Here is a 13,332-nt window from a genome sequence, read left to right on the forward strand (position 1 = left end):
CTTAAAAATATCAAAGTTATTTATATTTGTACTTATATATTCAGATTTATTCATTTTAAAATATAGCTTTATTTTTAGTTAGGAATGCATTGTTAGTAAATAGCATTGTATGATAAAATTGTTTCATGCTAATATTTTTTCCCTTCAATCTCATGAAACTCCATCAGGCTGAAACATTCTTTGAAAATAGGGAAAAAAAGAAGTGAGACTTTAAATGAGCTAAACATTATTATGTTTCTACTGTCACAACTTGCCCATGTATACTTTTGAATGTCAAATAGAGGGAAAGATGCAAAGCTCTATCTTCTATAAAGCGTGGAGTGTGGTTGTGAAAGAGTGTGTGAAGGAGAACCAAGATGATCATAGGTGCATTCTTGGCACATCAATTTCAGGAAGCTTCATATTTGGAAACGAAGATCTAGAAATCGATTTCCTTAAAACTGTATGCCTTTATCTCCCTTGCAACAATTTTTATGTACTCTCTGATGCACCCATAACTTAGCCTGAAGACTGCTTATACATGATAGGTCCATTCTTTCCCTTCTGATGTGCATGCCAAGTCTGCCAAAAATCAAATATCTAAACACATGGGGTTCAATTCTAGGTCTTCTATTATGTTCTCTGGTCTATGAGTCTATCTCTGTTATTCCACACCTCTTATTTATTATAATGTTTAAATAAGTTTTGTTATCTGAAGTATATAGTCTCTTGATTTTGATTTTCTTTTTCAGGAGTGTCTTGGCTCCTGTTAGCCTTTTGTTATTCTGTATAAATTCTAGATTCAGGAGATATATATATACATATATATATAGAGAGAGAGAGAGAGAGAAAGAGAGAGAGAAAGAGAGAGAGAGAGAAAGAGACAGAGAAAGAGAGAGAGAGAGAGGGAGAGAGAGGGAGATCTCCTATAGGTATATATCTATAGAGATGGATAGATAGATAGAGAGATAGATATTCAGGTGATTCATGTATATCTATATCTCCACCACTTCTGAGAGGCAGGTTTATTTCTCATTTACTCTAAAGCTGCAAATATAAACCCTATTGATTCCAGTTTTGTGTGGGAACCTCCAATAAATCTCCTGCACTGGGTAGTCCTTAGCCCGTGAAGTTATCTCCAGATTTCAATAGAAATTCCAGTTGGCTGAATTCATTTCATTTCTGACTTTGAAGAGTCTTGCATTTGAAAATATATTTCAGTATTTTATTACAGATTGTAGATATTTTCTCTCAGTTGGCCTTAATACAGTGACTAAAATCTCATACTGCCAAAAAAAGGAAGTGAAAAAAAGATTTTCTATCAATATTATTTAAAATATTTTAAAATGTAAATGTAAAATACATTACTAACACAAAGGTATTTTGCAGTGTTTTATAATGTATTTTATGGAAAATTATATCATTTTTTAATCTTTAGCTACTTAAAATGTACATCTTTTCTCAAGATGTCAAGTCCTGCTTTATTCTTTTGGACATAATGTACTATTTGGTGAGTTTATCTTTAAAATAACTTATGCAACATATTAAGCAATTTAAATATTATGTTGAATTTGACAGTGGATCAAGTGAGCTTCCAGGAGTTTCTAGTCTAAGAATTATCTCATATTCCAAGAAATCCTGTATTTTTAAATACTTTTAAACATTTTCAAATTTCCTTAAAATCATGGAATATGCAATTTAAATTATATTCTTTCATCACCATTTTGATTGGAAAAGCAACAGCTTAGAGGTTATATAACATGATAGGCATTGGAATCATTAGCTCAGTTTGAATTTTAACTTCACTGTTTCTCAGGTGTGTGACCTGGGACAAGTTACTTCACGACTCTATGCCTTTTCTATACAATTGAATTATTGTGGAAATCTATTGATTTAATCCTTGCAAAGTGATTAAACCAGTACCCAATCTATTGTAAGTGAAAAATTAATATCTCTTAATACTGATAGCATTTTCTAACACTATTTAGAAAGTAAATGATAGTGTAAAATGTTATTAATGATTTCTCAAGGAAGCGTTTTGTTGTAGAGAGAATGCTGACCTAGGATGACTACAAAAATAATTAGAACTTTTAATATCTCTAAATCAAGGACAGTTTTACCAGCTTTATATGCTTTACCTTCACTAAATCTTGGTTTTTTTACATATAAATTTATTTATTTACTTATTTATTTTTATTTTTGGCTGCGTTGGGTCTCCGTTGCTGCATGCGAGCTTTCTCTAGTTGCAGCGAGCAGAGGCTACTCTTCGTTGCAGTGCGTGGGCTTCTCATTGCGGTGGCTTCTCTTGTTGCGGAGCACGGGCTCTAGGCGCGCAGGTTTCAGTAGTTGTGGCACGCAGGCTCAGTAGTTGTGGTGCACGGGCTTAGTTGCTCTGCGGCATGTGGGATCTTTCCGGACCAGGGCTCGAACCTGTGTCCCCTGCATTGGCAGGCGGATTCTTAACCACTGTGCCACCAGGGAAGTCCTTTCACTAAATCTTATAAGAACCCACTTTATAGATAAAGAAACTAAGGTTCTGAGAGGGCAGGTTCTCAAGAATCAAGAAAAAATTTGGAAAAAGTAACATTAAATAACTAATTACTAAATGTCAAGCATGTACTGAAAACTTTGCATACATGATCTCCTTTAATGTTCATACACCTCTGTTATTCATGTTGTAACTTCAGTATCTCCATTTGTCAGATGAGGAATCTGAGCCTCAGAGAGATTAATTACTTTAGCCAAATGACACAACTGGTAGAGATATTACTCAGGGAGATTTTAAGATTTTGTTAAAAAATATCGTAAAGTTTCTTTGTTGTGGCTAAACTCTTTGTAAACAATTAAAAAGTGCATCAAAATATTTTTCTTTAGTCCACAGTAAACTTATTAAATTCTGAAGATTTGAATGAAATATTATGTCAAAAATACAGTGCAAATTAAATTTTTATACATCTCACATATATGGCAGAGTTCAAAGGAAAGGGTCAAAGATAATATTATGCGGTGATTAGACTTACTTGTATTCGTTTTACGCAGAAAAACATAACTTGATCACAGTTTGATGCTGGAATTTGCATGTAAGTTGAAAATTATTTAACAGTGTCCTGCAGTGACCTTACTATACAAATAATAGACAAGACAAACTAATTCAGAAGTCTGAATCAGATTGCTCAGCACTTCAAAATCTCTTATTCTTTATTAAAACTCATTAATGGTATCAATATCAACGAGGTTCTAGAATCTTATATTTTTAGGAGGCCGTATATTTCCTCGAAGTGGTATTGTTTTCCTTTATTACACATATCATTGATTATTGTTGCAGCACTCCTAAAGTAGGACCAAGATAAGGTAATAATAGATGCAACTAACAGTTTATATCCTTTTTTAGTGCACGTACTAGAAACCAATTTTACCAATCAAATAAATCGAGGTCATTTTTTCTAAAGATTCTGGGATGGATCAGAGAATTGAAGAAACAATTGTGTAAGCCATCCTTGAAAAGAATAAGCTCCAAGGACCTAAGTAACAGGGGCTCATGGAAAGTTGCTCCAGTGAAGTGCCCATTAGACACCTGTGCCCCCCAGAACTGCTATTTCTGTGTGTCTTGGTACAACATTCAATCCCAAATGCAATAATCCTGTTGGCTTATCTTTAATCAGTTATCTCTCCTTTGATCAATCAGCTATGTAACACCACGCTGAGATTCTGGGTGATGAACATTAGCTGGCTCTTTTCTGTTCTTCCTCAGGCCACACCCCGCCCCATTTGGCAAGGAGTCTGTTGAGAGCTAAAAGGACATGCCCACTCAGAGCCTATGTTCCCGGTTCTAAATCTCAGATTACTCTGATCATGCAGCTCCAAGCTGGCTTCAGGGGTCTTTCCTCACCTCTTCCCCAGTTCTGTCTTCTCATGGAGGGACTGCACTGCTGGTACGCATACCCTGAGCTGCAAGGTTAGCTACGAGATGACCATGGAGATGAAGATGGGATTGTACCTACAGACTGGGGTGTCCACTGCAGATCCCATGCATGTTAAAGGTGGACCTATTGCCATAGCCTGCGTCATCACCTTGAACCAGGAAGCTCATTCACCTTGTGTTTATTCTGAACATCAGTCTATAACATATTTTATAAGACCCTAACTATTCATGTTTTATATCCATGTGATATATTCTCACACATTAAACACAGATGATTCATAATCTGCTCTTGGGAGGTATGTACACTTCAGAAATATGTCTCTACATTTCAACACAGACTTCCACATTCTCCATCTCCTTAAACTAAGTTTTTTGCCTAATTATTTTTATGTATTTTGTATGTAAAAATGTTAGTGCTTTGGTTTTTTCCAGTTATTCCCACATTTTATTTATGTAGGATCAATGCTGGTAAACTCTTGGACTTTATACAACTCTTGATTTCTTCATTCTAGTGGAAGTATAGTTATTGGAGTGGGGCAGCCTATAGCTGAGACATTCTACATGAGTAACTTTTAACTCTTTAATGCCCAACAATTTTAATGGAATTTTCATCTTACATTTTAGCTCGTAAGAGAAATGTGCTTTTGGATGGCTGAAAATAATAATCTTAGATTACTTGTTACAGCATTTTTGTACTTGCATTTATATTTTTAAAAAGCAACCAGAGAATTTCTAGTGAATTAACTAAGAAAGTGTCTTTGAGATAGTATTCAAAACCCCTAGAACTTTAATTTATTTATTTACTTATTTTTGGCTGTGTTGGGTCTTCGTTTCTGTGCGAGGGCTTTCTCTAGTTGCGGCAAGTGGGGGCCACTCTTCATCGCGGTGTGTGGGCCTCTCACTGTCGCGGCCTCTCTTGTTGCGGAGCACAGGCTCCAGACGCGCAGGCTCAGTAGTTGTGGCTCACGGGCCTAGTTGCTCCGTGGCATGTGGGACCTTCCCAGACCAGGGCTCGAACCCATGTCCCCTGCATTGGCAGGCAGATTCTCAACGACTGCGCCACCAGGGAGGCCCAAAACCCCTAGAACTTTAGAGTGGAAAGACCTTAGGGATCCAGAGTGTTTGAATGATTTCATTCCAGGTTACTTGGAGGTTTGACACTGTGGGAACAGAAATACAGCTTATTGCCTCTCAATTTAATGATTATTCTGTCACTCCATAGTAGGTGTAGGAGAACATGAAGCAAACACACATGATAATTACTGACTTGGGTAGTAAGATGTGTAAAAATAGTTGTTTTCAATTTGGTCAAAATGAATCAACTATTTATTATAAAATATATTTAAATAAGCTTGTATCCCTACTATGTATTAATATTTCGAGCAAATCAGCAAGTACTTCTGTATAATTTCTATGCAAAAGTTACCTGAGCAAGGGAAAAAAAATAGTATTCTGAGACAAAAGCTAAACAAGCAATTGCATTTGCCTCCTGTGCCATTTTCTATCAGATATATATGACATTGGTGCTTTGATGTGCAAATTTCCTCTTACACCTCATCTCCAGTGGAATGGAGATAAACTTGAGCAAAGTGTGTACTCCCCTCTTAATACAGCAATTAGAAAATTTTAATTAGGTCTAAACAGACGACATATTCCATCCATTATGTGTCTTCTTCAAGTTAGAGTTGGAATCCAGCATGTAGACAGACATCCTTAATAAAGGGCCACTTGTGAATGATGATTACAATTTCCTTGGGTGAGTTTTTTTCTTTCCTTACAATTTTATGTCTCACACCAAAGTCGTCTTCCTCACGAAGAGTATTTATTGTCTCCATACTCCAGGTTCCTGTGCCTCACCTCTCTTTAGATTATCTTTGCTTTCTGTCTTGTGTTATCACACACCGTGGGCCTACTTGTCTGTGTAGAAAGCAATAAATTGCATCATTACCTGCGCTTATATAGACTATCAAGCTCACAGTATATATTACATCTCAGAAATTATCTTAGGCAGTGACAATAATTATCCTGCAGCCTATTTATCCTCTAAACAGTTTTCAAGAGTTGACAGTTTTCTTGTAACCATTTTTAACTGTGAAGTTCTATAGGAATGATTTTGCCCAATATAGTTTAAATTCATTAAATGTAATTCATAGTCCTTAGTACTCACAGCATGTTTAGAATTTATTTTATGTTTAATTAACCACCTATTCTGATTGTAGTGGTAAAGTCCAGGCAATTTTACAAATTTAAACACAGTTCAGCAAATGTTACTTAATCACCAAAAGGTCCCTGGGATCTGTGCTATGGTTTAGGGATGTAGTAATGAATACAGTATAGTTCCTTCCTTTAAGGATTCTTTCCGTTTTTTTCCGGAAGAAACATGTCTAGTTTTCTGTTGTATAGTGGATAAATCCAACAGGAAATGTATCAGTGTACTGTATTTCAATACCACGTGCTATAATTGATATTATCCAGAGCACCAACAGAGCTGGATGGATAAATGGGACTTGGAAAGAGTAACACATAACTTATGGCTTATGGGATTGGATATTTGCGCAGGATGAGAGGAGGAATGGGGTTTATTGGTTGAGTAAAGGCTGTAGTCAAAGCATGAATTCTGGCTTTGCTATGAAGTAGTTGTGTGACCTTCAGTAATTTTAATAAGACAGAAAATTATAGTACCTGCTTCGTGGAGCTATCTTCGGAATTAAATGAGTTTATATATGTAATGTGCTTAAACAGGATGAGACATGCAATCTAGTCTCCTTAAGAGTCAGAGCCACCATATTCATCAACAGAATCATCCTCATTGTATACAAGTTATAGTAGGGGAGGCTACAGCTAGATCACAGTTCAAGTTCGTTTCTTATTCAGCTTGCAGTAGTTAGGTGAACAGATTAGGGGGACCACTCTTCTCATGCATTTATTCAAGGACCCAGGCCGGTCTTTAGTCTCTGACCTTCAAGGTCCACCCTAGTGAACATCACATTGTTTCTATCCAGCCGAGAGAGGAAAAGAACGTGGCGAGCTGTGCGTGGAAGTTTGTGTGGCTTTGCCTGGAAGTGGTGACTATCACCTCCACTCACACTCCACTGGCTAGAACTCACCCTTGTGGCCCCACCTGGTTGCACACGGTGTTGAGAAGTCAAGTGCCTGGCTGAGCAGCTGCTACCCAGCAACAACCGTCTGCTGTAGAAATTTGAAGGTATATGTTGTAAGCAGCCAGCCATCTCCACCCCACGGATGAGACAGGATGAAGGCGTAAAAACAAGAGTAAGGACCAAAGTAGGTGAGAAAAGATGTTATGCTTCTGTGGACCATCCACAGATGGGCATTGTGAGGTTTAGTGTGAGTCAAGAAATAGAGAAAGATAAAGTAGGAGGCAAAAAGAGAGAAGAAAGTGCATTTTTTGGTCACGTTTAGTGTGTCTGATATGTTATAGAGAAATCCAGCAGGAAATGTATCCTAAGTGACTAAACTCAGGAAAAGGGACAGATTGGGTTGTAGATATCAGGTCATCAACCCCCAGATGTCAGGTAAAATCATGACAGTAAATGTGATGCCCAAAGAAGAACAAAGGGTCACAATTTGCTGCATTGGCATTAAAGACCTGAACCGGAAAAAGAGCCAAGAGAGAGAAGGAGGGTTAAGATGTGATGGAGTAGTAGGAATATGGTGGCCAGGAGCTAAAGGAATTGAGGGTCACAGAAAGGAAGACATTTTTGGTATATCAGATGCAGAAGTAAAATCCAGAATGGAAAGGGTCAACATTTCTCTTAAAATGGTAGTTAGGAAATTACCAGAAAACAAAGCAAGCGTTCTTTTAATGGAGCATTAGGACCTGAAAAGGGATGAGGGGTGGATGAGGACTTTTGAATCACTAACCCACTAAAAGTGCTTCTTAAAGCGGAAAAGCATACTGGTCATTGTCAAATACATCACTTCTGAGTTTTGTTGATTTTGCTTTATTTTCTTATTATTTCTTTTTCCTTCATTGTAAACCTTCTAAAAAGGTTTTTTGTCTAAACCTTTAAATTAATGATTTAGAAAACTAGATACTTAAAATATATCCAGATCTAAAAAAAGCTAAAGATAAAAATCTGAGTTGCATGTCTGAAAAGAGAGGTTGACATATATAATTTTCTTTCAAACAAATATAGAATCAGTTTATAAAGTCACCTTTTTGCTTAAAAAGCGGAAAAGTTGATCTTTAAGATATTTTCCACTTCGTATACACCTTGCCTCTGTGTAGCACAAGTGGATTTGCATTTTTTATATTTTCCTAAGCTCTTGCTATCCTCTAAGACATGGTCCAGTAACTCTGATAACACTTCTGATAATTTTGGCACAAACTGTACTTTGCTGTCACTGAGCTCACAGAGGTTACACATTCAGATGTGTTGCTCTCAGTTGTCTGATATGTGCAGTGACCTTCTTGAAACCTAGCAATTTTTCTAACATAAGATAGATTTAAACGCTCACCCTGAATAGAAAATGTGAAAGGTATTTATTGTTATTTTCTGGACATTTAAAAATCCTGGTCATGAGATATGTAGTCATCAGCAGTGTTGAGATTTCCTTTTATTTGCAAACTTGCCCCTGATCCTATTTCTAGAACAAGAGAGCCGTCAGGTGAAATAAGCAGTTCATCTGTGAAGGAAGATTTCAGGTGCGTGATCTTTCCCAAAGTATTTTTTTCTTGAGCCTATTTCCCCCCCCCCCTTTTTTTTTACCCAAGTGTTATTCTTCAGATAACATTTAATCTTCTGTATTTGCAACATGTGGCCAAATGTACTTGATAAGGAAACTGAAATGAATGGAGTTTTATAAAGGACCTGCTTCTTCTCAGTTGAGTGGTCTGGCCTCTTTTTCTAATTGGCTACATGACAAGCTGAGATGATATGCATTTTGAAAGGTCAGCACTGAATAAATGTATTAAATATTTATTAACATACCAGTGCAAACTAGGGCTACATTTTGTTGTCCTCTGACAGCAAGCCATTAAATATCTTCCATTACAGCACTAAACAGCCTGTTTTACACATAAGTTTTCACTACCAGATTATAAATTCTTTGATGGTAAGAACTGTCCACCATGGTGTCTGACAACTGTTCAATATATGTTTCTAGGATGAATAAGTAAAGATACTAAATGGATGATGTCACTAGATTTAAAGGTATAGTACTTTGTATGAGAGAGTGATTACCATTGTTTTCATTTAGAGATTGATAGTAAATGAGTTACCTAAGGTTACAGAGCTTTCATGAGAATGGAGGTTCAGATCAATACATTGGCCACACATATTTTGACTTTCCACTAGCAATCAATCAATATTACTGTCCAGTATTACCAGCTTTAACTAGAGGGAAACTTTTACTTAGAATGATAAAACTTTTGAAGCATACCTACAATAAAGACTATCCAAAGATAATTTAACAAGTTAAAACAGACAAATGACGAGGAAAATGTATATATTAACAAACAGAAAGAAACTATGTTTATGAAAAAGTTCCCTCTTCTAGCCACTACAAATATATCTTTATCTTTCTGTTTCAATGAACGCACTCAAATGTTCATATATGTTTACCTTTATAGGAACACAAGATAAAGAAAATGATATATGCCAATTTCAGAGGGTTTCTTTTTATAATAAGGAGCATGATTTGGAGAAAATTGTTTTATGGGACTTTCTTGAGATTATTTTTAGAATTCATGATATAAGGTTTTAACAGTTTTTAAATATTAAATTTATATTGAAAATTAGACTACAGAAAAATTAACAAAATCGTATCATAGGATGTGCTTCCCACTCACTACAAACATATAAAAATATCTTTAAAAAGCACTTATTAATACTCCAAACTGAAATTTGAAAAAGAAAAGAAAATATACCAGTTCCAGAACCAAAGGGGGACTCAAACATAGATCATAGATGGAAGCTAACTTCCCAGTGGCTTAAAGGACTTGGGAACCTGGACATAGTAAATGGTATCTGGAGACTGGAAGTTTTAACCCTATATCAGAATAGGAGAGCTAGACATGTACCCTTGCATAAAGCCTGGTCCTTTCCAGAGAAAGCCCAGAGAAATTTGTTGTCTGTCCAGGGACTTGGAAAAAATTAAAGAAAAATAGATAAACAGAACAGGAGCTACCAACATGAAACCAAAACCCTAAAACTTGTGCCATACCACATAAAGGATAGTACATGCTGTGCAAATGAGAACTCAGAAATAACACATTAATATTAAAATTTCTAGAACCACTGAAACTTCAAGGATAATGCATGAAGCCAGTGTAAATTTATGCTGTTAGGACCACATGCTATCAGGATCATAATACAGAAAAAGGAAAGCATAAAATAAAATAGGCAGGATACTAAATAAAATAATTAAATTTCACTTCCAGAAATTATAACTGAAATAAATATCAATGGAAAAGTTAAACAGATTAGAAGCACAGCTGCAGGATAAATCATCAAATAAGTGTGAGCTTACTCACCAAAATGCAACACAGCAAGGTAAAGAGAAAAAAAAATATGAACAGAAATTGAGACATTGAAGATAGACTAAGTGAATCTAACACTTATAATAGCAGCCGCATAGCACAGGGAGATCAGCTCGGTGCTTTGTGACCACCTAGAGGGGTGGGGTAGAGAGGGTGGGAGGGAGATGCAAGAGGGAGGAAATATGGGGATATATATATATGTATAGCTGATTCACTTTGTTATAAAGCAGAAAGTAACACACCATTGTAAAGCAATTATACTCCAATAAAGATGTTAAAAAAAAAAAAAAAAAAGAAAGTTCCAGAAATAGAAAACAGAGACTTAGGGAAAGATAGTACTTGAAGAAATAAAATTGATCATTTTCTGTAATTTAAAAATGACATGACTCCTCAAGTTATCATAGCATAGAAACAATGACATCCCAGTAGCAGGGGGCAACCTAGTACCCAGATTTTGGTTTTCGACAGCATTCTCCAATAAAAGGAACCAGGGCTGCTCAGAGAAATGACTGATGGCTGATTCTAGGACTGGGCTGGGAAAAATACAAGGTAAGGCTGAAGCAACTTATGGTGTTAGAACAGAAAGCAGTGTGCAAAATTAAAAAAAAAGGCTACATTGAAGGTAGTATGTCAAAGGGACATAGAAGCCAACTGAAAGAGCTCCCCTTTGCCAATTTGATCAATAAAAAAATAAAGTAGCATTGTATTATGACTCAAATTGTAAAATAAATATCCTTGAGTCCATATTGATATAAATTACTAAATAAATATATAAATGGGAGAGAAAAGACCAATCTCCCATATGTAAGAACACTAATTTATGTAGATTCTCTACCCTCAAGGAGGGAAGCATAGATCTCCACTCCAGTATGTGGTCTGCACACAGTGACTTCCTTCCAAAGAAATATTGTATTTAAAGAGATAGAAAAAAGAAAGTAACTTTAAAGTGGAGAAATATGACAAGAACTACATCAGCCAGGTAGACAAGGTCAACATGAACAGTGACAAGTTGTGTCATAGTATGTGCCCTGGTCATGATGTGATGAAAATAACACTTTACTTCTGTAGTCTTCCTCCCCTACATCCATAATCCTACCTAAATTATAGGGGGGAAAATCAAATTCCAATAGAAATCCTACAAAATACTTGACCAGTACTGTCCAAATTGTAAAAGTTATCAAAAACAAGGAAAATCTGAGAAACTGTCACAGTGAAGAGAAGCCTAAGGAGACATGACATGGTCATGGTTATTCAGTCTCCTTCAGCCTAAGGAGCCTGAATAACATGGTCTTCAGTGAGGGGGAGTCTGGCCATTGCTATCACGTCTTTTATGTCCTTCATGTGGTAATATTCTGCATGAGAAATAAAGGTGCCAAAAATGTGTGCCCACGGGAAATTTACTGTCTGAAATCCCAGAGCATACTGAATATCATCACTTGAAGGAGATGATAAAACTAGTGTGTACCCACAAATATAATCTGTAAAATGAATATATCTAATTCTATGTAATGAATCCAGTGCACAAAGCTGTTTTAATCCAAAAACAAATTTATATGAGCAAGGATTTCTTTACTGTAACTTCTATTTCAAAGAAGAATAATGTGAGTTTTCAACTGACGTCACTTTAACTTTGGGGACAGTGTATTCAAATCCACAGTGGATTAGTCCTATATGTTCCTCGTGCTTTTAGTGGATTAAATATCCGATTCTTATGGCTACATTATTTTGCAGACATTTTCTTCTTCCTAGGATTTTTCCATTTATCATGTTTTAGTTTTAGGTCTTTTGGACTCTGTCAACCTTTATTTTTTAAGCTAAAATAAATATTTAGTCTGTTTCATATGCCATATTCTGACAGCCAGGTCATCTTCAACTCGCTTATGAGCACCAATGCTCTTTCCATTCTCGTATCATTAACTATAGTATGTGTTAGATTATCTTTCATTTCATATATTTGTTGACCAGGTTAATAGGTACTACTTTTATCATTTTGGCTAAATGACGAAATTGAAAATGGCTAAACACATACAAGACATTCTCACTAAAATAATGTTCCTCTTCTATTTACCATGCTGTTTTTGCTAACAGCAGTCTGACTGACTATATTCTTGTCTTAAAGAAGATCTACTTTTCTTAGAATTGCAGTGTCTTTTTATTTTTAATTCGTGCAAACCATATACCATAGATACTCTGGTTTATGCTCAGTTTACTATAATTCAAAGCATTGACTTGATTCCTCTTCATGTTTTTTCTATTCTATATTGTTAAGGTAATAATCCTCATTTAGCGATGGAGTCTATTTCAGTCATTTTTTTTTAAACTAAAGAACCAATTATTTAGATTATAAGTCAAAACCCATATCCTCTGTGGAGTAATTTTATGACTCCACAGCCTATGGCATAGAAAAATAAAATAATCTCCAATGCATAGACTTGCATACTAAACAATGTCCACATAGTTCTCTGGGTTAACTGTAAATTCTCACTAGTGTTAATTAAAATTATGTGGCAAAGTTTCTAAATCACTCGAAGAACACGACCTTTAATTCTTCACCTTACTGATACCCACGATCTAATAAATATTGGCTGTTCTTTTAGATGCCCTCTCTCAATCTTCGTATTTAGACTACATTTTACTGGTAAATTATTTCTGGAAATTATTGAGGTTTTAGCTATTGCATTATGGGGATGACTATGGAAAGACTATAGAAATGCACTTTTATAAATCTGTAGAGTTTTACTATTTTCCTTCATGAAAATACTCCCTAACCTTGAGTAACCTGCCCCCACTGCAGACACCCTATCCTGAACCCATACTAGTCTATGTAACAAAGGAATTGCTGAGCTTTATTTAATTTGTTGAATTTGATAAAGATAGTTTCAGACCTTTAATGTATATCACTTTGAAGCTATAAAATATTATCATT

The 13,332-nt window shown here is 35.7% G+C and overlaps 1 protein-coding gene across 1 annotated transcript in view; it reads left to right on the top strand.

The window, feature by feature from the left end:
- MALRD1 (MAM and LDL receptor class A domain containing 1) overlaps positions 1–13,332 on the top strand; it is a 621,227-nt gene that overhangs the window by 421,494 nt on the left and 186,401 nt on the right. The gene's annotated exons all lie outside the window — the stretch shown is intronic.

This window comes from Balaenoptera physalus (genome assembly GCF_965194825.1).
Source record: "Balaenoptera physalus genome assembly, chromosome: 2".
Taxonomy (NCBI): domain Eukaryota; kingdom Metazoa; phylum Chordata; class Mammalia; order Artiodactyla; family Balaenopteridae; genus Balaenoptera; species Balaenoptera physalus.